This window comes from Ictidomys tridecemlineatus, chromosome 5 (genome assembly GCF_052094955.1).
Source record: "Ictidomys tridecemlineatus isolate mIctTri1 chromosome 5, mIctTri1.hap1, whole genome shotgun sequence".
Lineage (NCBI taxonomy): Eukaryota > Metazoa > Chordata > Mammalia > Rodentia > Sciuridae > Ictidomys > Ictidomys tridecemlineatus.
Genome location: NC_135481.1, coordinates 36,001,547 through 36,024,922, shown reverse-complemented (window position 1 = coordinate 36,024,922; position 23,376 = coordinate 36,001,547). Strand labels below are relative to the sequence as shown.

General features: G+C 37.5%; 1 protein-coding gene and 1 long non-coding RNA gene across 12 annotated transcripts in view; one reads left to right on the top strand and one right to left on the bottom strand.

Annotated features, from left to right (window-relative positions):
* The window catches only part of LOC120886327 (uncharacterized), a 199,945-nt gene that overhangs the window by 97,834 nt on the left and 78,735 nt on the right, over nucleotides 1–23,376 (bottom strand). For 6 of the 7 annotated variants that reach the window (XR_013438811.1, XR_013438809.1, XR_013438807.1 and 3 more), the window contains exon 3: nucleotides 10,254–10,766. This is a non-coding gene — a long non-coding RNA (uncharacterized LOC120886327). Of the gene's footprint in view, nucleotides 1–5,803; nucleotides 6,107–10,253; nucleotides 10,767–23,376 lie in introns of all 7 variants that reach the window. The other variant, XR_013438810.1, reaches the window with a different exon arrangement.
* The window catches only part of Ctdspl2 (CTD small phosphatase like 2), an 80,278-nt gene continuing 67,346 nt past the window's right edge, over nucleotides 10,445–23,376 (top strand). For 4 of the 5 annotated variants that reach the window (XM_013359876.4, XM_078049686.1, XM_005316506.4 and 1 more), the window contains exon 1: nucleotides 10,445–10,584. The gene's annotated coding sequence lies outside the window, so the exon portion shown is untranslated. Of the gene's footprint in view, nucleotides 10,585–18,688; nucleotides 18,780–23,376 lie in introns of all 5 variants that reach the window. The other variant, XM_078049685.1, reaches the window with a different exon arrangement.

Genomic DNA, 23,376 nt, shown 5'->3' with positions numbered 1-23,376 from the left:
GCACGGGGCACTGGGTTCGATCCTCAGCACCACATAAAAATAAAATAAAGATGTTGCGCCCACCGAAAACTAAGAAATAGATATTTTTAAAAAAATGAAAAGAGCTGGGGATGTAACTCAGTGGTAGAACACCCCTAGGTTCAGGCCCCAGTACTTAAGGAAAAAAAAGAAAAACAGAATCCAGAGTTTCTACAAGGTATTACACTTATCCAGTATTCATGAAAAATGACTAGATAACATACAAAAAACCAAAATGCAATTCATGGTTTCAAAAAATTGATGGCCTAGCATGTTGGCACACAACTCTAATCCTCTAGCTACTTGGGAGGATGAGGTAAGGAGAATCATGATCAGTCTGAGCAACAAAGTGAGACCCTATTTCAAAAAAGTAAGATTAAAAATAAAAATCAATTTATGGCCTTTGTTTGTCATCAATGCAGCTATTACTAAATATTTTCAAAGAATTAAATGGGGCTGGTAGTGGGAGTACACAAAGCCCTAGCTTCAATCCCCTTCTCCCCAGGATCACAAACATAAAAGGGTTAACTGAAAACATGTTCTTTTTATTTATTTTTTACACCTTTATTTTATTTATTTTTATATGGTGCTGGGGATCAAACCCAGTGCCTCACACGTGTTAGGCAAGCGCTCTACCACTGAGCCATAACCCCAGTCCTGAAAATGTTTTTAATGAAGGAGTGAATAGAGGGAATCTCTACACAGACATGGAATTATAGAGAACTAATGGAAACTCTAGAACTGCAAAGTATAATAAATGAAAAACTCATTGTGCTTAATAGGAAATTGTAGATGGCAAAATAATGAACTTGAGGACATACAAATGAAGCTGTATTGTGTAAGTATTTGAAAATACAGGGTAGACAATCCCCAGTACTAAAAACAAAGGATAAGAAATAATATAGGATGGAAATGTTGAGAAACATAGAAATGTGGATTTGGGATTCTTTTCATCAAAATTAATGGACAGGGGCTGGGGTTGTGGCTCAGTGGTACAGCGCTTGCCTAGCATGTGTGAGGCACTGGGTTTGATTCTCAGCACTGCATACAAGTAAATGAATAAGATCCATCAAAAATATATACATAAAATAATGAACATATGCTACAAGAAATTCAGTGTTAGAGATTTAGTCTTCAGTACCTCCTATCTAATTAATTATGTTATTATCTATTATTTACAGAAAACATTTCAGAGTACTAGAGATACTGCACGGACAAAAATGCCTGCTTCATGAAATTTATATGCCAAAGAAAGAGATAAGACATTATTTCTATATTATTCTACACCAGATAATGGTAAACGTTGAGAAAAATAGAATAAAATATTGATGCATGAGGTGCTATTTCATTCTTTTTTGTATTTGTTTTTTTCTTTACCAGTACTGGGGATCAGACCCAGAGCCTCACATTCGCTAGGCAAATGTCTCACATTGAACTGCATCCATAATTCTTTTTAAAATTGAGACAGGGTCTTGCTATGTTGCCCAGGTGGGCCTTGAACTTGTGATCCTCCTGCCTCAGTCTCCCAACTTGCTGTGATCATAGGTATGTGCCACTGTGCCAGACCCAAGTATGCTATTTTATTTTTGTTTTTTGCAGTGCTGGACTCACACCCAGGGCCTCACTTCTGCTATGCAAGCAAAACACTGAGCTACATCCTCAGCCCCAGTGTGCTATTTTAGATAGGATGACCAGGGAAGGCTTTTCTGAAGAGGTGGTGTGAACATTTGCAATATGACTATCCTGTGCATCACTAGCCAGTAGAAATAGAACCCAACACCTATTAAACTTTCTAATTATCACATTTTAAAAATAGGTGAAATTTTGATATTTAACCAATATATCCAAAATGTTATCATTTTAAGTAGTATATGACTGGGCTGGGGTTGTGGCTCCATGGCAGAGCACTTGCCTAGCATGTGTGAGGCACTGGGTTCGATTCTCAGCACTGCATTTAATAAATAAAAGAAAGGTCCATCAATAACTAAAGAAGGGCTGGGGATGTGGCTCAAGCAGTAGCGCGCTCGCCTCGCATGTGTGCGGCCCAGGTTCAATCCTCAGCACCACATACAAACAAAGATGTTGTGTCCGCCAAAAACTAAAAAATAAATATTAAAATTCTCTCTCTCTCTCTCACTCTATCTTTAAAAAAAAATAACTAAAGAAAATTTTTGAAAAATAGTATATGACTGAGATACTTTATATTATTTTCTTTTGTACTAAATCTGATATTTAGTATTTATATTTACATTTATAGCACTTTCAATTTGGTCACTAAGTTGTCACTGGAAATATACATATTTAGAATTCATAATACTTATAAATGAATAAGTAAATTACATTATTTATATTCCAAGGACACTTAAAAATTTTCCAATAACTGAATCAAGTACTAATTTTTTTACTTTACTTTTTAGGGCAGCTTAAGGTTCATGGCAAAATTCAGTGAAAAGTACAGAGTTCCCACATGACCCTCTTTCTAGACATACACATAGAACATCCTCACCATGGATATTTTGCACCAGTGTAGAATGTTTGTTACAATTAATGAATCATTGAAACATTCTCAAAAGTTTTTGTGTTGGACATTCCACAGGTTTGGACAAATATATCAAGATATGTATGCAGGATGTTTCACTTCCATTAAAATCTCTGTGCTTCACCTATTCCTCCTTCCTTATCCCTAAATTCCTGGAAATCACTTATCTTTTTTTTCTTACATACATGACAATAGTGGAATGCATTACATTCATAATTATCCATTCACATCACAATTTTTCATAACTCTGTATATAGAGTATGTTCACGCAAAATTTTGCCATTATACATGAGCTCTCTAATTTTTTTTTTTTGGATCACAATTCTTAATACACCTTTATACCACAATTTATCATATCACTTTTAGAAAAAAAATTTGTAGTTGTAGATGGACAGAATGCCTTTATTTTATTTGTTTGTTTTATATGGTGCTGAGGATTGAACCCAGTGCCTCATGCATGCTAGGCAAGTGCTCTGCCACTGAACTGTAGCCCCAGCCCCCACTTACCTTTTAATTATCTTTAAATTTTGCAGAAGTAGCCTTTTTAGATTGCTTTTTAGTTACATGCATTTAACATTCTCCCATATCTTTTTTGCAATTTGTTTTTTTTTTTTTGGATGGTTGGTTGGTTTTTGTGGTGCTGAGGATTGAACCCAGGGCCTTGTGTATGTAAGGTAAGTACTCTACCAATTGAGATATATCCCAGCCCCCATGACTTTTTTTTTTATGGCTTGGTAACATATTTTTAACTGAATAATATTCCATTATCTGCATCTACCATAGTTTCTTTACCTAGATGACCTATTCAAGGCCATCTTCATTGTTCAAAGTTTTGGAGATTATGAACAAAACTGCTATAAATATTCATGTGTAAGTTTTTGTATGGACATAAATTTTCAGCTCATTTGAGTAAATACTAAGGAAAAATATATTAGTGGATAACATACACATAAAAATTTTCATATTTACTAATAAAAATACAATCATGTAAAGTGTACAATTCAGAGACATTAAGTATGTAGAAATGTATAACTATCATCATTATCTAGTCTAAGAACTTTTACAACACCCCAAATGGGAATCTCATATATTTTTAAATTTAATTAAATAATATTTAAAAATTTAGTTTCTCAGTCACACAAGCCACATTTCAAGTGTTTCAAGTATTCAGTAGCCATATTGACTAGTGTATATTGAATACTGCAGGTCTAGAGAGTTAGAGGATGAGGAAATAACAAATACAAAGACTTTAAAGAGGAATGCCTTTTTCAAAAAACAGTTAGTTGGTCATTATGACTAATATAAACAGCAAGAGGTAGGAAATGTGGTCAATGAAGTAGCTTGACTGTGTGTCACAGTGACAGCTTTAGTTTTTATTTTAATTTTTTCATGGTACTGGGGTAAGATAATGCTAAGTTAGCCAATCCCAAAAAACCAAATGCCAAATGTTTTCTGTGATATAAGGAGGCTGATTCATAGTGGGGTAGGGAAGGGGAGGAATAGATGAACTCTAGATAGGGCAGAGGGGTGGGAGGGGAAGGGAGGGGGCACCGGGGGTTAGAAATGATAGTGGAATGTGATGGACATTATTACCCTAAGTACATGAATGAAGACATGAATTGGTGTGAATATACTTTGTATACAACCAGAGATATAAAAAATGTGCTCTATATGTGTAATATGAATTGTAATGCCTTCCGCTATCATATATAAATTTAAAATTTATTTTAAAAAAGTCCAGAGCCTTGTGCATGCTTGGTAAGTGCTCTACAACTGAGGGATATCCCCCCAACCCCTAGATTTTAGGAGTGGTGGAAAACTTTTAAATGTTAATTGATCACTGGCTACTGTGTTGAAAGATTGAGGAGGTTCAGGAGTGAAGCAGAAATACTTTAACATTGCTGGTGAGAGAAGAAGGTTATTGAACTAGGGAGGTAGCTGAGGCGATGAGAAGTATCTGTAAGGGATTGGTTCCAACAATCCCCAGGGATGCCAAAATTCATGTGTGCTTAAGACCCTTGTATAAAATGGCCTACTATTTTCACATAATCCACACATTTCCTCCTGTGTACATGATTTTTAAAAATATCTGTCTATCTATCTATCTGTCTATCTAACATGCTAGGGATGGAACCCAGAGCCTCAAACATGCCAGTCAAATACTCTACTACTGAGCTATATGCCCAGCATCCTACCCCCACCAATTTATTTTTGAGATGGGGGGTCTCACTGTCACCTAGGCTAGTCTTGAACTCCTAGACTCAAGTGATCTTCTCACCTCAGCCTCCCAAGTGGTTTGAAGTACAGGTATGCACCACATACCCCTTGCTCTCCAGTATACTTTTTGTCATCTCTGGACTACTTATAATAATTGATACACTATAAATGCTATATAAATAGTTGATATCCTGTGGAATTTAATGGAAAATGACAAAAACCTAAAAGTATGGGCATAAGTTTTTTGAGTAAAGAGTTGAATCCATTGGATGTAGGATATGTAGATATGGAGGGATAATTTTATTTTGAAAGTTGAGTTTATTAGACTTTCTAATGGATTATACATGGTTATGCAAAAGGAAAAAACTGCATTTATTTATTTACTTCAGTACTAGGGATTCATCCCATAGGCACTCTACCACTGAGTTACATCCCCAGCCCTTTTTCTTTATTGAGATAGGGTCTGGGTAAGGTGCTGAAGCTGGCCTTGAACTTGTGGTCTAGTTCTCTTGCCTCAGTATCCCAAGTCAGTAGGATACAGGTGTGCACCACCACACCTGGAAAAACAGCATTTATTAAGGTGGGAAAAACAAGAGGGAGAAACAAGTTTAAGGGAAAAGTAAAGTTTATAAAGTTTCAGATGGCCACCGCCATCAAGTAATTACAATATTAAGGCAAAATAACAGTTCTGATATTTTTATATTTAATATTTTTGCCTTAGTGAGTTGAAAGAATAATAAAAGCATACATCATACAGATACAATATAATTCTGAATTATGATGAAATAAATTCCTTATATTTCAAACACAAGATAAATATATTCTAGTATTAGGGTTCTCTAGAGGAATAGAACCAGCAGGATATGTATGATTATAAAAGGGGATTTATTAGATTGGTTTACATGATCAGAAGCTGGACAGTCCCACAATAGCCACCTGTATACCAGCAAGCTGACAGAACCAGTAGTGGCTCAGTTCTAGATGATTGTTTAGGAAATAATTATAAACAGGAGAGACTAATGATACAACCTCAGTATGAAGGTCTGGAAGCCTCTGGACAATCACTGGTCAGAGTACACATTGGAAGAGTGAAGAAACTGGACTCTGATGTACTTGATGGCCACAGCAAACAGGGTACCTGATCAAGGAAACTATAGTTCACACCCACAGGGCTTCCTCCTCCTTCTGTCTTTTGTTCCAAATGGGCCCCCAGCCATTTGAACAGTGCTGCCCATGTTCAGGGGAAGGGTCTAAGCTGTCCTTCTCCATTTGTGGTCCCACATCTGGAAACACCATCATAGAATCACTCAGAAGCCTCTCAATCCTTGGCAACTTTTTTTTTTTTTAAGAGAGAGGAGAAGGGGGGGGAGAGAGAGAGAGAGAGAGAGAGAGAGAGAGAGAGAGAGAGAGAGAGAGAGAGAGAGAGAGAATGAATTTATTTATTTATTTCTCAGCGGACACAACATCTTTTTTGTATGTGGTGCTGAGGATCGAACCCGGGCTGCACGCATGCCAGGCGAGTGCGCTACCCCGCTTGAGCCACATCCCCAGCCCCCTTGGCAACTCTTAATCCAATCAAGTTGACGATGAAAGTTGATCATTGCACATTCATAGGTGAAATACTTTGGACCAAAAGTGTGTTGGATTTCATTTTTTTTTGGGGGGGGGGTTTGGAATACTTGCATATGTATAGTTGAGAGGTATCTTGGAGATGGGATCCCAGTCTAAAAACAAACTTTGTGTTCCATATTTTTAAAAAATATGTTTTAGTTTTAAGTGGATGAAATATCTTTATTTTACATTTATGTGGTGCTGAGGATCGAACTCGGTGCCTCAAGCATGCTAGGGGAGCACTCTACCACTAAGCCACAACTCCAGCCCATTTTCCACATTTTTTATTGGTGCATAATTATACACAACGGTGGGATTTGTTACATACTTGTACATGCACATGATATAACAATTTCACCAATATCATTCCCTCATTTTCCTCCCTGCCTCCATTCTCCTGATCCCTTTCCTCTACTCTCTTGCTCTCCCCTGACCCACCTTTCTTTTCCTTTTTCCTCTCTAGCTTCTACATGTGAGAGAAAACATACGACCTTTGACTTCCTGAGTTTGGCTTATTTCACTTAACACAATGTTCTCAAGTTTCATCCATTTTCCTGCAAATGACATAACTTCATTCATCTTTATTACTGAAAAAACCTCCACTGTGTATATATAGCACTTTTTTTTTAATCCATTCATCCATTGACATGTAGGTTGGTTCCAGAGTCTGTGATTGTGAATTGTGCTGCTATAAATATGAGTATGTTTGTATCACTATAGTATGCTGACCTTTAAATCTTTAGGATAAATACTGATGAGTGATATAGTTGGGTGATATACTGGTTCCATTTCTAGTCTTTTGAGGCATCTCCGTACTGACTTCTATAGTGGTTGTACTACTTTATAATCCCAGCAACAGTATAAAAGTATTCCTTTTTCTCCACAACTTCTCCAGTATTTATAATTATTTGTATTCTTGATCGCTGCCATTCTAACTGGAGATCAAATCTCAGTAAACATGAAATTTATGTATCCCATTTATATACCATATATATATGTATATTCTTTTTCTTTGTTGTGGTGTATGTAGTATTGGAAATTTAACCTAGGGTACTCTACACCACTGCACTACGTCCCCATCCCTTTCGAGACAGGTCTCACTAAGTTGTCAAGGTTGGTCTTGAACTGTGATCCTCTTGCTTCAGCCTCTGGAGTTGCTGGTATTAAAGGAGTGTGCCACTGCACTTGGCCTTCATATACATCTTATACACATATTTTGTAAGCAATTTTATACAATATTTTTTAGCATGCCTACCTGCAATTTGTGTGCCTGAATTTTGACTGTGACCCATTGTATGAGATCTGGTATGGAATTTTCCACTTTTGGTGTCATGTGGTACTCAAAAAATTTTGGATTTTGAAGCATATCTTATTTTGGATTAGGGATGCTCAAGCTGGACCCTGGAATAAAGGACCTACTGAAAAACTGTTCAAGATCTGAGATATTTGTAGTGCATTACTTTATGAATAACCTATTTCATTAGTGTTTTCATACAGTAATAGTTTTGAATAGTTCAAAAAGCTGCATGCTACTAGTTTTTCATTTTTTTCCTGTTGCCACTGCTTTGAATATAAATAAACTTCATACTTTAAAAAAACTAGAATTCTTTAAATTATTAATTTAAAATCTTGGACAGGGTTAGTATTAAAACTTAATGATATTGGGGCTGGGGATGTGGCTCAAGTGGTAGCACGCTTGCCTGGCATGCATGCGGCCCAGGTTCGATCCTCAGCACCACATACAAAGATGTTGTGTCTGCCGAAAACTAAAAAAAAAAAAATATATATATATATAATAAATATTTAAAAAAAACTTAATGATATCAACAACCACCATTTAAGGAGCAAGGAAAGAACCCTGCTAAGAGTTTTTTATAGTCTCATTTGAATTTCACAACAATATACTTAGATTTTGGAGGAAAGAGTCTAGTAGAGACCACTGAAGTAAATGATAGCTAAGATGAAAAACAAATATTCCAAAGTGTTAAACAAGCTGGGTATCATGAGGCAAGCCTGTAATTACAGACTTGTGGGGTTAAGGAAGGAGGATTATAAATTCAAAGTCAGCCTAGGCATCTTAGCAAGACCCTATCTCGAAATAAAAAATGGTAGAGGGCCAAGAATGAGAATAAACAAACCAACCACCTTAACAAAACTAACAATGGTAACAACATTGTCAGAGGTTGTGTAAAGAGCAGAGTGGGATCTGAGCCCCAGTCGTCTTACTAGTGGGTATGCTTCTCTCTCCCCCCTCTATTTCTCTTTCATTTCAGTGTCTTCAACTGAAAGTGTGGGAGACAAATAGCACCTATTCTGACTATCTCACATGGTTGTAGGGGAGAATAAAATGCATATAAAAGTGTTTTGTTAATGGCATATGTTAGGAATATGAAGGTTTGAATAATTTCTTCTTGGAGGATCCCCTCCCCCCAATTTTTAATTTTCACTTCATTTAAAAATAACTTCAGTAATCAATGGGGGTAATTGTTTAGTTTCCATACTATTGCCTTCCACCATACACAATGGATGACCAGTAATTATTTGATTTCAGGAATTAACTTGTGGATTTTTACTAGTTCTATGAACTGTATATCATTGGCTCTCAATCAAGTTACATTCAAAACATTTTTGTACTGGAACTATTTAGGGTGCAAATGGATTCTGTAATATATAAGGTTTTCAAAAGACAACCACCTTTCTTCACATTTTGAAACAGAAGCAATCATATTCACTAGGGTATGTTATCTAGCCTTACCTCTCAGTCTCCTCTGTGGTTACTACCTTCCCCACGGCCCAAATCCTCTTTCCCTGAGCACAATTACTTCCCCAATTGCTCTACACAATCTCTGGACTTTTCCGTCAGTTGTTTCCTTGGAGCACTCACTTTTCCTTTACGTATTACTTAGATGTAACCTTACAAAAGGCTTTACAGACCCCCTTGTGGACACCCTCACGTGCCCCTACAAGCCTGGCACTGAAGTCCTTGTAGTCTCCTTATTACACTGTTTTAAAATAGTTTGTCTTCTTCAATAGACTGTTAATTCTGGAAAGGCAGTGTCCATGTTTGCCTTTTTCATTGTTTTATCCCTCGTACCTAGTATTTTTTTCAACAAATAATTTCTTGACGGAATAATGAGAGTAGCTTGGCATTTTAGACCGAAGATAATGCTCTTCAGCTAATAGGCTTGGTTTTCTGATATTCCACTGATTGAATACTCCGGTTGATACTTTTTCACTTTTTTGGAGTTACCCAGGATTCCAATTGGGAACCCATTTGTCTGAAAGATTGAGTTCTCAGTCTGTAGAACTACCGCCGACAATGTATGGAATCAAAGGACAGGAATTTAATGACTGATCCAGGAGCGACTGTTATGCCTTCTAGGCAGTGAGCAGGAAAGAGGACCATCAGGAGGCACCAAAATCACAGGAAAGAAATAAGACTAGCTTTTTCTTGCCCTCGCGGAGAACTCAGCACAAACTACCTGCTCCAGCGCGCCAAGCCGTTAGTTCCGCCGGGTCCAACTCAGCTCCACCCATCTGGCGCGCCCACCACTACTAAACCCTAGCCGCCAGGGTGCGCGACGCATTCCTAAGCCCCGCCTTCTGGGCGAGGGCGCGCTCCCCCTCCCAGCTCAGCCGTAAGCAGTTCCGTTAGCAGCCGGAGGAAAAACCGTCCTCCGCGTCCCCGCCTCTCCGCTCCTAACGCTTTACTCCCTACTCCCCCTGCGACCACTACACAGCCGGCTACGGAGGCCCCTAAAGTACAAACATTCCCCCTTGCCCTGCGTATACTGATAGGTTTTATCCTTTCTTATACCATTCGGGCCTAAGGTATTGTATTCATTTTTTGTTAAGAATCTAGACTCACGAGTTTCTTCGGGCGTCAGGAACTTAACCTCTTCACGGAAGTAAAAGTCGAACCCTCCAACCCCCTCAGCTGTGGCCGCCTGCATTCCTTCCCTCCCGCCTCGAGGAATTGTGGAGGGAGGGGGAGGAGAAAGTCATAGCGCCTGCGCGGGGAGGCCGCTTTTCATCCGGGTCCCTGTCCGTGCGGTGCAGCAGGTCGGTAGGCGGGAAATGGCGACTGGCTGAAGGAGCTGGTTCTGTTGCTGCTGTGGGCTAAGCGCGAAAGACACCCCACACTGCGCATTCGGGACCATCGCCGGAGCCTGAGGACACTTCTCTGTCGTCACAGTTAGGTAATCCCTTTCGTCCAGACGTTGCCGCTGCTCCCAACCTAGTCCTCCTCTTCCAGGGCCGTCTGCCGGGATCTCCTCCCCTTCTCAACCCGGTCCTTCAGTGGGTCCAGCGCGTTGGTATGCATGCACTATTGGCTCTTCGTAGGTCCGCTGTGTGGAGCCGCTTTTCCGTGGACTTTCCCCTGGGAACGGAAAAGAAGCTCACTTCCCGCCAGCTTCAGTTCTTAGGCTGCGGCCTGTGTTGTGATTTCTGGGGTTAGATTTCACTTCGCTACCCACCCCCACCCCGATCTCACGTTCTTAGCCTCCAACCCTGTGGTTCTTCTGGGTAATTAAGTTAGAAAATCACCATTTCTAACCTTCCTGACCCACCCTGTGTTTTCGGTATTTAATTCTGTTTTAGTAGGGTCCTTTTAGGGGGGCGTTGCTCTACCTCACTTCTTATAAACATCTTTTGAGAATCTGGAAGAAGGGATTTCACTAAGTTCTGTTTATCTTGTGTACTGTTAAAATGTTGACATTCTTTTTCAAATCAAGAGTGGTAATGAAGAAGTGCTGTTGTGGGAGGTCACTGGTTTCCATAGTGGTCAGTTACGGGCGAATCTTATAGTTAATATTCTCTGGTTTTTTTGGGTATCAAATACCTTTGTGAATGTTTACTGTTGCATCTTGAACAGAATTCTGTGGTAAATAATTGCATAGGTAAATCGTGTTTATTTACTTCTCACCCTACTGGTAGCTGGATGTGTGAATGATGTTAAGCACTTTAGAGTACCTTAGGGAAGCCTAAAGAGATACTGCTCGTAAACTTCCCTAAGATCCTGAAATGAAATGTTCTTAGTAGATGTTCCTCCAAGGCAGGGATTTATCTTTATAATGCTAGTAAAGCAATTCTAAGATGATTGCTCTACGTGGATATACAAATTAGTGACTTGAAATGATAGATTTATCTGCATAATTTTCAGATTGTAGATTGCTTAATATTCCAACTCACCATTCCTTGCCAAGTTTTACATTTTTATTTGTAAGTCCAGCTGCTTTTTTTTAACAAAAGCAGGAAAATGGCAAATTAATGCTAGTTTTATACCCATTCTTTCTTTTTAATTTTTTTTTTACCACGAATCAAACTAAGATTAAAAATAGTTCATATTTTATGTTAGTTGATTTACAACTCAAAAAGCTTTCAGTTCTGGAGGTTCCACTTACAGAACTTCACTACAGTTAGCATGGTATTAGGATTGAAGGTCAGTAATTAGTAGGAATATGCAAACATCATTATAGCCTTCTTTTGGTAGCTTTTGCCCAAGGTCATAAAGAAAGTCAAGTCTTTTACGAGTGAGTGGAACCTCTTAACTTTTCTAGGACCAATTGAAAAGAGGATGGAAGTGGAGAAGTGGGCTTGTTGGATATTTGTCAAATCGTTTTGTTTAAAAAATGGAGCCAAATGTGTGACTTAACAGGATCTAAAATAAGGAGTCTAGTGTTGGCTTTTTTTGTATTTTAATGATCTTTTGGGGTAAATTTTTGATAAAATTTGTTTTATAGGTAACTTAGTGAGCATTGCAGGCTATGCCTTCAAGAATTTTTCTAAACTGTTGAGTACTACATTCATTCAGTACTTATGCCTTTTTTTTTTGTTGTACCCAGAATCAGACTTGGCCTCTTGCATGCTAGGCAAGTGTTCTGCCTCTGACCTACACTCCCCAGCCCTTTTAAAAATTTTATTTTGAGACAGTCACCCTAAATTGTCCAGGCTGCTCTTGAACTTGTGATTCTCCTGCCTTAGCTTCCCAAGTGGCTAGAATCATAGGCATGCATACTTATGTGCTCTTTCAATACTTTTTTTCCAGCATGGATTGAAAGGATGTAAAAGTTAAGTGGTATAGTCCTTAACCTTTTGGACTTGTAGTTATGTACAAATTCTAAGTAGAATTGGTATATTTTACAATATTTCATTCTACTCAATGTCTCTTGGGCATTTTATTTCAGCTAGTAATATTATTTTAAGAAATTAAGGCTGGGTGGGATGGAGTATATCTGTAATCCCAGCAATTTGGAAGTCTGAGGCATGAGGATCACAGGTTGGAGACCAGCCTTAGCAACTTAGCAAAGCCCTAAGCAGTCTCAAAATAAAAAATAAAAACGGGGTGGGGATGTGGCTCAATGATAGAGCATCGCTGGATTCAATTCCCAAATCTAAAAAAAGAAATAATTAATAATTGGTGAAGTTTTATTTTTTCCCATTTAATCTAGCTGATTCCAAGTTTGTGATTTTGGTCAAGTGACTTCTTCATGAGATCACTGACATATAATCGTTCTAATTCTTGTTAAAGAAACTTGGACCTAGCTGGTCATGATGGTGCACACCTGTATTCCCAGTGATGTGGGAGGCTAGGCAGGAGGATCATACGTAAGTTTAGGGCCAGTTTCAGCAATTTAACGAGGCCCTAAATAATTTTGCAAGATTGTCTCTAAAAAATTAAAAAATAAAAATAAAAAGGACTGGAGTGTGGCTCAGTAGTAAAACGCCTCTTGATTCAATCCCCAGTACCAAGAAGGAAAAAAAGAAACTTGGACCTGTTATTTTAAAAAAAGATGTACTAGACTCAAGACTAAAAAATACAGAATTAATTGCTGGATGAATAAAATCGTATTGAATTATCTTAGTCGTAGGAGACTGCTTTGGATTAATGTGGTAAAAAATAAAGTGATTTGGGCTGGATTGTGGCTCAGAGGTAGAACACTTGCCTAGCATGTGTGAAGCACTGGGTTCTATCTCAGCACAGTATATAAATAAATAAAATAATAAAGTCCATTGACAACTAAGAAAACACTAAAAATAAAAAATAAAGTGATTTGCCAGAATTTGAAAAAAGCAGTATCTAATTCTGTAGGTATGTTTCTTTGAAAGCATAAAATAGTAAAGACTCCTTAAGTCATGTATATCAAATATGCTGACAGAGCCTCCTATATGGTGTGCCTTTGTGTTATTTATATGAGTAGTTTAAAAAGGTACGTAGGGCTGGAGTTGATGTAGCTCAGTGGTAGAACACTTGCCTAGCATGTGTGAGGCACTGGCTTCTTTCTCAGCACTGCATATGAATAAATAACAATGAAATCCCATCAACAATGAAAAAAACATTAAAAGAAAAAGATTACCTAACCATTTTAAACAGGATTGGCTCTGGAGGATCATTTGCTCTACTTTGAGGATGAGGGTATTTAACAGATATGACACCTATTTTAAAACTAGACAATTGCAATTTTAGTTTTCACTTAAATGACACTTGCCCTGGGGCATATTTCTAGCCAGGATATAAATTTGCTAATGGCTATATGACTACATTACCTTTTAATTTAAACTCAACTAAACTGTAATTGGAACTACATCACAAATAAGTAGACGAGCTGCTTGAGGTGTGGTATAACTTGTGAATTGCAAGTGCCCAGTTTATTTTGTGTCTAGTGTCTAATGGAATTCTTTTGAAAATGCACTGTTTAAAATTACAAATTCAGGGGTTGGGGTTGTGGCTCAGTGGTAGAGCGTTTGCCTGGCATGTATGAGGCGCTGGGTTCAATTCTCAGCACCACATAAATAAAGGCTCATCAACAATTAATGTACATTGATTTTTTTTTTTTTTTTTTTGCACTGGGGATTAAACCCAGGGGCATTTTACCACTGAGCTACATCCCAGCCCTTTTTAATTTTGAGACGGGGTTTCCCCAATGTGCTTAGGGCCTTGGTAAGTTGTTGTAGCTGATCCTGAACTTATGATCCTCCTGCCTCAGTCTCCCTAGGCACTGGGAATTACAGACATGTGCCACTGTCCAGCAACTTACCATATAAACTTGATGTCAGACAGTTGAGGGTTCAGAGACAACAGAACATAGGAAAGTTAAGTTAATGTACTGGCTGTTACTAGGAGAGTTGTGCAATGTAGGAGTGTTTTCTAGAAAAGACAGACATAATGGGGGTAGAATCATAGTGAGTAGCTTGGGCCTCTTGGAGCCTTTGGCAGTTTTGTAAATCTGGCAGTAAGGAATGGTGAGACTTAGTGTGGCCCTTATGTGAATCACAAGACATTACAAAAATGTAATTTTTTTTTTTTTATACTGGGGGTTGAACCCAGAAGTGCTTAACCGCTGAGCCACATCACTAGTTCTTTTTTATTTTTAATTTTGAGACAGAATCTTACTAAGTTGTTAGGACCTTGTTAAATTACAGAGGCTGGTCTTGAACTTGGGATCTTCCTGCCTCAGCCTCCTGAGCTGCTGGAATTATAGGCATGCACCACCACCCTGTCACAAAGAATTTAAAAAAAAATTTTTTTTGTTGCACCTGGACACAATGTCTTTATTTTGTTTATTTTTATGTGGTGCTGGGGTTTGAACCCAGTGCCTCACACATGCTAGGCAAGCACTCTACCATTGATCCATAACCCCAGCCTACAAACATAGAATTTTAACATCAGGTCACAATGGACCATTTGACTCTGTTAGGGACCTCATATGTAAAGGAATTATGTATTTATATATTGAATAAAAGGAATTATGTCTAGAGTTCTAGCAGTCAGGCTTTCAAGTTAGTTGTCCAAACACAAGGAAATGTGTTTATTGCTGTTGGTTAAAGAAATATAAAACAATATACTAGTAAAAAGGCATTTGAATACTTCAGAAATAATTGGGATTAAAGTTTATTAATAGCAGTTTGTATAGTTCAGGAAACTTTCTTCTAGGATGAAAACTTAATGGAGAAATTAGGAAACAAAAAAAGCAATGAAGTTGTTTAAAATAAATCTTAAGACCCTGTTAGTGGGGCTGTGGTTGTAAGTGGTAAAGTGCTTGCCTAGTATGTGTGAGGCACTGGGTTCAATCCTCAGCATCACATTAAAAAAATAAATAAAGATATAAAAAATACAATAACATTATTTTTTTAAAAAGACCCTGTTAGCAGCATAACCTGATATTTTATAGGTTTCTCATGTTGACTAATGAATGTAATCTTTTGGTAGGAATTTAAAGTATACTTTATTAAAAGACATACTAGGCTGGGGTTGTAGCTCAGTGGTTGAGTACTTGCCTCACATTCATGAGGCACTGGGTTCAATCCTCAGCACCACATACAAAAATAAATAAATAAAACAAAGATATTGTGTCTGTATACAACTAAAAAAATTTTTTTAAAAAAAGAGAGAATATACTACTAGTTAAATATTCAAGACACACAAAAATGTTTTTTTAAGAGGTAAATATGAGGGGCTGGGATTATGGCTCAGTGGTAGAGCACTTGCCTAGCATGTATGAGGCCTAGGTTTCAAGGCTCAGCACCATATATAAATAAAATAAAGGTCCATATACAACACATACATATATATATATATACATATTTATGAGGTAAATGTGATTATTTGCTGTAGTAATAATTTTTTCCTGGTTATCCCCAAATATGTATGATTATTCTATTAGGTTAACTATCTCTTATTAACCTTATAAATATCTGCTTTGGTGTATTTTGTTAAATTAAAATACTTATGTAATCCCTTCATTTCAAAAATTTTTTTTTTTTTTTAATGTCCTTTTTTTTTTGTTACTAGGGATTGAACTGGGTATATTTTGAGACAGGGCCTCACCAAGTTGACTGGTCTGGAACTTGTAATCCTCTTGGTTCTCATGCTTCTGGGTTTATGGGCATGTGTTACCAAAATCCTTCAATTTCCTGATGTGCAGATAAAAATTATTTTTAAAGAAAACATTCGGCCTTTGGTTTTTTAGAATTAGCTTGCTTCACTTAGCATTACATTCTCCAACTTCATCCATTTACTGCAAATGCCATGATTTTATTCTCTTTTAATGCTGAGTAATGTTCCATTGTGTATATATACCAAAGTTTCCCTATCCATTCATCTACTGAAGGGCATCTAGGTTAGTTCCATAATTTAGCTATTGTGAATTGTGCTGCTGTAAACATTGATATGGCTGTGTCCCTGTAATATGCTATTTTTAAGTCCTTTGGATATAAACTGAGGAGTGGGATAGCTAGGTAAAATGGTGGTTCCATTCCCAGTTTTCCAAGGAACCTCCATACCTGCTTTCCATATTGGCTGTACTATTTTGCAGTCCCACCAGCAATGTATGAGTATGCCTTTTCGCCCTATATCCTAGCCAGCACTTAGTGTTGTTTGTATTCTTGATAGCTGCCATTCTGATTGGAGTGAGATGAAATCTTAGAATAGTTTTGATTTGCATTTCTCTAAGTGCTAGAGATGTTGAACATTTTTTTCATGTTTGTTGATTGATTGTATATCCTCTTCTGAGAAGTGTCTGTTCAGTTCCTTGACCCATTTGTTGATTGGGTTATTATTATTTATTTTTTTGGCATTAAGATTTTTGAGTTCTTTATATATCCTAGAGACTCGTGCTCTATCTGATGTGCTCGTGGTAAAGATTTGCTCCCATTCTGTAGGCTCTCTATTCACCTCACTGATTGTTTCTTTTGCTGAGAAGAAGCTTTTTAGTTTGAATCCATCCCAAAAAACCAAAGGCCGAATATTTTCTTTGATATGAGGATGCTGACTCATAATGGCTATGGGGGGAGTGTGTGTGGGGAGGCATAGGAGGCACGGAGGAACTTTAGATAGGGCAAAGGAAAGGCAGGGGAAAGGGGGGCAAGGGGTTAGGAATGATGGTGGAATGAGTTAGACATCATTACCCTAAGTACATGTGGTGTGAAAATACTTTGTGTACGATCAGTGACTTGAAAATTTGTTCGCTATATGTGTAATATAAAATGAATTACATTCTGACATCATGTATAACAAGTTAGAATAAATAATTTAATAGAAATTATTTTAAAAATACTTACAATCACATTTAAGAAAATTATTAGTTATTTATGGACCTTTATTTATTTATTTGTTTATATGTGGGGCTGATAATTGAACCCAGTGCTTCACACATGCTAGGCAAGCGTTCTACCACTGAGCCACAACCCCAGCCCTATAATCACATTTTAAACAGTCATGTAACCCAACACCATCAGGGATATGCTTTTTTTTTTTTGGGCGGGGGGTGTACCTGGGATTGAACTCAAGAGCACTCAACCACTGATGGAATCACATCCCCAGCCCTATTTTGTATTTTACTTAGAGACAGACTCTCACTGAGTTGCTTAGTGCCTCACTTTTGCTGAGGCTGGCTTTGAACTCGGGATTCTCCTACCTCAGCCTCCTGAGCCACTGAGATTAAAGGTGTGTGCCACCATGCCTGGCTCGGGATATGCTTTTTAATTTTTTCATACATTTTCTTTTTGTGGGGAGGTGTTATACTGGGGATTGAACACAGAGCTTCACATGTGCTGGACAAGTGCTCTGCCACTGAGCTATATCCCCAGCCCCTTAATTTTCCTTTAGTAATAGTAAACAAGAGAGAACTTCTATTATAGAATTATAATTATACTACTTTTTATATAGTAATTCAAGTAAAAATTTACTTTTCATAAAAATTGTCTTCCTCTATTTCGTCCTAGTACTCCTCTTTTTCTCTAGCCAGTATTGGCCTAGCGCTTGAGCCCAGGGGCACTTTAACACTGAGCTATATTCCCAGCCCTTTTTATTTATTTTGAGACAGGGTCTTACACTGTGTTGCCCAGGCTGGCCTAGAACTTGTAATTCTTCTGCCTCAGCTTCCTGAATATCTGGGATTACAGTTGTGCCCAGTATCACATATGGAGGTTTTTATTGGAAAGTTATAAATGAATAGTTATCTCTCTCCCCTTGCCCAGTTTTGGTGAGAATTACATTAAAAAAAAAAAAAAACAACACTCGAAGGAAAATTCTGCTAAAATTAAGTTCGATTTTTTAATCTAAAGAATTATTTGTTGATACATCCAGTTAGTATATTAAAATTTGTATTTATATAGGTGAGTCCACTTAAGAAAAAATCGTGCACATTCTGTAGAAAAGAAATAATATGGTTAGAAATAATAACCTGTGTCAAGTTGCCTGTCAGCTTGTTGAGAAAAAGAGTGAAGTGTAGTACTTAGTTCTTATGAATTATGATCTATATTCTTGCTAAAATAATGTTTTTCTTTTTTTTCTTTTTTGAGATGGGGTCTCGCTCTGTTGCCCAGGCTGGCCTTGAACTCCTGAGCTCAAGCGATCCTCCTGCCTGAGCCTCTTGAGTAACTGGGATCACAGGTGGGACTGTACCTGGCTAATATTTTATTTGGTTTTATTTATTTTTTGCAGTATTGGGGATTGAACCCAGAGACATTCTACCACTGATCTGCACCCTTAGCCTTTATTTTTTATTTTGAGACAGGGTCTCTTTATGTTACCCAGGCTAAGCATGTACCTGAAATCTTCTGGCCTGGGCAAGTAACTGGAATTACAAGTGCATACTACTGTGCCAAGCCTAACATTTTATTTTAAAATTTTATTGGAATGAATTTTCTTACACATGGCATTTTTTTTTTGTAAAATGTTACGTTTATTTTTACAAAATTATGTTCAGTGGATATAGTTAAAACAATCTCCAAATTATTGCTCTATTAAAACTTAGGTTACAGAAGTAGAAATATCTCATTGTGTCCATAATAAATACTGACTTTTTCCCTAATGGTATTTTTGATAAGGACATATGATTTTAAATTGGGGTGCTAATAGTAGTACTTAAAAACAGGGGCTGGGTCTTTTGCTCAGTGGTAGAACAACAGTGGTGAAGTATGCGAAAGGTTCTGGTTTTGATCCCTAGCATTGCAAAAAATAAGAAAAGAAAAACCTATCTGAATGACTACCTTACTATGTATTTTTAGTGATCAACTGAATGATGTCATCTTTTTAAAAATCAATATGTATTTACATAGTTTTTTAGTCATCAGTAATCTAATAGCCCACATATTGTTTTTCTAGAGAAAATAAATCAATCATGGTTTTAGAAAAATCACTTTTTTGTGTTGTTGTTTATTGAAAGAAACTTTGAGGGGCAACCCTCCCATAATTTTTTCAGCCTAACTTAGCAGCTCTTTTATTCTTGATATAGTTTCTACATTTTGCCAGATGTTTTTGATTTATTTTGTAGTTTCTGAAGAAGCCTATATTATTAACTAATAAGATAAACAGAAATATATGAGTAAAAAATGATTCACCTGTCTATTCAGGTGGCTGAGGCAGGAGGATCAGAATTTCAAGGTCAGCCTGGGCAATTTAGTGAGACCTTGTCTCAAAATGAAATTTTAAAAAGGGTTGGCGATATAGCTCAGTGGTAGGGCAGCACTTGCCTAACATGTGTCTAGGGAAGACAAAAAAAAGGAAGTCCACTTATATTTATCACACATTGTATTGTGAAGGAAAGAAAAAGATGGTCCCTTTCTTGGGAGTTGTTACTCTATATGATGCTACTGTACTTACTCATTTTCCCCTAATTGATTTGATTTTTATTGGGAGACTTATCTCTTTCTCTGAATTCATTTAATGACTTAGGGAAGTAGTGAACAATAAAAATGAATAGCTGTTGATATCTGAGCTATTGATTTCATCAGCCTGGAAATACAGACTTCAGTGGAAATAGATGCTACCACTTTTAAAAATATCATTTAGTGATGACTTTTAGCTTTTTCTTTCTTTGATATAAGTGTTAATATGAATTTAGGAATCATATATATATATTTTTTTGGTACCAGGGATTGAACTGAGGGACAGATGACCACAGAGCCACATCCCCAGCCTTTTTTTTTTTTTAAATTTAGAGACTGGGTCTTGCTGAGTTGCTTAGGGCCTCTCTGAGTTGCTTAGTGTGGGTTTGAACTCTCAATCCTCCTGACTCAGCCTCCTGAGCTGCTGGGAATACAGGCATGTGCTACCATTCCTGGCTAGGAGTTATACCATTTTTAAGGAAAAGTCTAAATTAATGGCTCCTTAGAATTGAGCTAGTAAAGACCAGAGCTGTCACCTAGTCCAGTAATGTCTGTTTTAATTTTAGAGATAGTAGAGGGTCAACTAGTCCAATAACATCTGTAATTTATTAGTGCGGAACTATTCTGAAGACTGTATGTGTGTGTGGCTGTGGGGATTGAGCCCTTGGTCTCACATATGCTATACAAACACACTGCCACTTTTTATTTTGAGGTTCTTGCACAGCTGCCCAGGCTGTGATCCAGCTCTGATCATCCTATCTCAGTCTCTCAAGTAGCTGGGATTACTGGTGTGTGCCACCACACCTATTCTGAAGACTTTTTAACATGGCAAAGTTTATTTATTTTTTCTTGGTGCTAGTGATGGAACTCTGGTCCTTATCCATGCTAGGCAGATCCTCTATCATTGAATCACAGCACCAGCTCCCCCTAACTCCATATGTTTATCTTTACAAAAGTTCTGCAGGATTAACTTTTTTTTTTTTTTTTTTTTTTTTAGGTAAAACCTATATGTAGTGAAATGCACAGATCTAATGTCCAGCACCTTTTTTTTGTGTGTTGTTAAATAGTGTATGCTGGGCAAGCACTGTATCACTGAATTACATCCCCAGCACTTTTTAAGTTTTTAAAAAATTTTGAAACAGGTTCTCATTAAGTTGCCCCAGCTTGCCTCAGAGTTGTGATCCTCCTTGTGTCAGCCTCCTGCATAGCTACAAATGTCCAGTAACTTCTTATTTCCCTTTCAATGTGTGATATATTAGTATATTGTTATTCTCCTTTATTCAGCAAATATGCTTGTTTGAAAGACAGCACAGTAGTTAGTTCTAGATAATTTGTTAAGAATCTTTTATATGCAGTATACTGTTTTCCTTTCATGTTTTTTGGGAAGAAATTTGTGCGCTCAAGATCTCAGTAGCAACTGAGTTTTTAATCATTATTATAACTTATTAACATAGACAAATTGAAACCATAATTTGCCTCAGAGATTGCTTAGTATCAGAAATTTTGTTAAGAGGAAGGAAATCTTATGAGGAAGAACATTTTTAGTTTTATTTATATACCCTTTTTGTGAGCAAGAATTGATTAGTGTAGTGAGGACTGTTTGTTTCAGTGATATAGTTTTCCTCCCATCCTCCCCCATGTCTTTTTCTTTTTTTTTTTTTGTATGGTGGTGGTACTGGGGATTGAACCCAGGGTACTCTACACTGAGCTACATCTCCAGTTCTTTTTATTTTCTATTTTGACATAGGGGCTTGTTGCTGTAGCGCTTGCTTTGTAATCCCAGTGGCTCATGAGGCTGAGGCAGGAGGATCACGAGTTCAAAATCAACTTCAGGAATGTAGGTCCTAAGCAACTTAGGGAGACCCTGTCTCTAAATAAAAAATAAAAAGGGCTGGGGTTGTGGCTCAGTGGTTATCTGCCCCTGGGTTCAATGCCTGGTTCTAAAAACCCTAGTTTAACAAGCTTTGTTAAGTTGCCAAAGTTGGCCTCAAACTTGTTATCCTCCTACCTCAGCTTTCTGAGTAACTGGAATTGCAAGTGTATGCTATCAGGCCCAGCCATTATGTGGTCTTTTTGAGAGAAATGAAAAAAAAAATTATGCTTTATTTCAACCAAGATTAAGTTATGTATATCAGGCGATTGGAGTTATAGATAAGCTCTGTGCCTTCAAGACTGTTTCAGTCTAGTACAGTTATATATATATATATATATATATATATATATATATAAAGGTTATTTCAATAGAAACAGATTATTTCAGTGTGATTTATTAAGAAGTAGAGATAATTACAGGGTTTACACAATGAATTTGTGGATGTGGAGTTCATTATGGAGTAATGATACTTGGACTGAATTTTAAATAATGATAAGAACTGGTTGAAAGAATGAAGGTAGAAGCATGTGTCGAGCACAAAGTGGATAGGGAACTATTATTACTGCAGCCTAAAGAATGAGGCAACTGCTGAGCACGGTGGCCCATACCTGTAACCCCAGAGACTCAGGAGGCTGAAGGGCAGGATCATAAGTTTGAGGCCAGCCTCAGCAACTTAGATCCTAAGCAACTTAGTGAGACCCTGTCTCAAAATAAAAAATAAAAAGGCTGAGGATGTGGCTCAGTGTAAAGCACCCCTGGGTTTAATACCTGGAACAGGGTGGGGGCGGGGGATGAGGCAGCTAATAGCAATGAAAGGGGGAAAAAAAAAAGGCTAGAGAGTAGATCTGGTAAGGTTATATACAAACCCAGAGAGTAGTTTTATTTGGAAGGCAGCTGATGGGAAATCTGGCGAGAGAACTAGGTAAATTTGTGCAGTGTGGAAGATGGATTTCCACAAGACAAAAAATATTTTGGAGCTAAAATCTTCAGGATTTGATGATTGGCTGTAGGTAATAAGAGAAAGGAGTGGTAACTAGAATGTTTAGGATGACTTCTAAGTGTCTGGCTTGGTTTCAAAGCCTGAGCTGTGATGAAGAATGTAATAGGTAAAATAGTAGGAAGAGTAGATTTTGGTATAGTGTGGAATGGGGAAAGTAATTCAGTTTTAGGTACAAATTCAGAATATTGAGGAGGCACTTGGATGTATGTCTGAAATTTCAGGTGGTGTTAAAAGAACTAACACAATCAATGTTGTAGTTAAAATGAACATTTGGAAGAGATTCTTTGTCTACTCTCACATCCCTTACCTTTAATCCTTTTGCCTGAGTTGCAGATAAGTTTTCTTTTAGAGGGAGTGTATCGGAGATTGCAGGGGCACTTGACCACTGAGCCATATCCCCAGCCCTATTTTGTCTTTTATTTAGAGACAGGGCCTCATTGAGTTGCTTAGCACCTCAATTTTGCTGAGGCTGGCTCAACTTGAAATCCTACTGTCTCAGCCTCCTGA